Source organism: Austrofundulus limnaeus, unplaced genomic scaffold, assembly GCF_001266775.1.
Source record: "Austrofundulus limnaeus strain Quisiro unplaced genomic scaffold, Austrofundulus_limnaeus-1.0 Scaffold73, whole genome shotgun sequence".
Taxonomy (NCBI): domain Eukaryota; kingdom Metazoa; phylum Chordata; class Actinopteri; order Cyprinodontiformes; family Rivulidae; genus Austrofundulus; species Austrofundulus limnaeus.
This window is the reverse complement of record NW_013952475.1, coordinates 101175-102736: the sequence shown is the minus strand read 5'-3', so window position 1 is coordinate 102736 and position 1562 is coordinate 101175.

The window sequence follows — 1562 nt, the reverse complement described above, 5'->3', positions numbered from 1 at the left end:
TTAATTTATAAATTAATTAAAAGAACAAGAGAAGACTTGTTCATGAAGATGACAAATCTGTAGTTGGCACGTCCAAACTTTATTTGGCAGTAGAAAACAGACAAAACTGAACAGGTTGAAAAATATGACTGGGAGAGATTAAATTAACATTTTCTGCACTCCGAGCATACAACAAAATGTATTTGACACCACCTTAAAAATGGATTTTGGGCGATATACCCCCTTTAATCTCCACTTTTTGGCTCGGCTCGATAATTTTGAGCAAGCATTGAATGAATACGGTAGAGATTTGGATAGGAAACTGTAATTTCTCTTCAGCAGTTTACATTATTTTAATCAGTATAATCACTGGACTTAAATCAGCAAACCTTTGTCAGCGACACACTGACTGTGCMGCAAAAGAACAAGCTGAAGTTAGCAGTTCTCCAAAAAGAGATTATTAAAATAACAGGACATTTGTGGCAGTCAGACAATGAATTCAATTCCTGTGTCACATTTACATTTTTGGTTTTGAGTAGAAGGCCAACCACCGCTGGATGTCTGCGGTCAAAACATTTAGGAGCAAAAAAGTCTTCCCGGACCTTTTAATAAAACACCAAATGTATCAGGAAAGCCTGTCATACCTAACTATGCTTCATACAGCTCAACTCTCTGGATTCTTGTTGGAGTAACTTAAAACTGGGCAACAGTAACAGTTTGGTTTGGAGAAAAAGATTTGAAGAACCGCCACAGCAAAGCATGCAGAACCACTATTTTAGATGTGTCTTTCACTCGCAAAATACAAATATGTGACAAATTAATTTAGATGAAGGCTACCAAACCAGGAACACATTTTAAATTGAAACCCCTTGTGAAGCAGTCAAACTGCAAATTATTTAAATGTTGTTTTAACTGTGCTCCTAAACATACGTATTGCCAAATGTTTATTAGAGCCATTTTATGACGGCTGAGGATTGATATAAAAAGCAGTGAYTGAACACAGGCAGTAAAATAATAAATCCTATAAAGCAGGAGAGTCAAACTCRTTTTCACTGAGGGCCAYATGAGCGTYATGGTGGCCCTCAAAGGGCCAGTTGTAATTAACTTTGATATTTCATGTTTAAYTTCAACTAAACACAAAACATATTTCTCGTCTCATTGCTATGGCTGAGCACTAACAAACAATACCTGAGCTCTATGTGGTATTTCCTGCATAGAAACAGTGTTTTAACACGTCCTCTTATAAACGGTGAAATACTACTTGTACTAATGACTAAATGTGAAATAAATAATAGAGAAATACTATTAAAAGTAAAAATATGAAAGTTTTACTTGCTTCCATCTTAAATTCTGAACTCTTCCATTTGGGAATATCCATGCATAATTTACAGGCATTATGGGAGATGTAGTTCATGGTCAATGTTGTCTTTAAAGCAGCTTATTTTCAGACATTAGAACTGTGCTGTCCAACTAAACTGCTCAGTTACTTAAAGCCAGCAGCTCAGGGGCAGGACAAGTATTATCTTTCATCATTTAAATGTATTTATTTTGTTGCATTTCATCATAAATTTAAAGTTTACCAT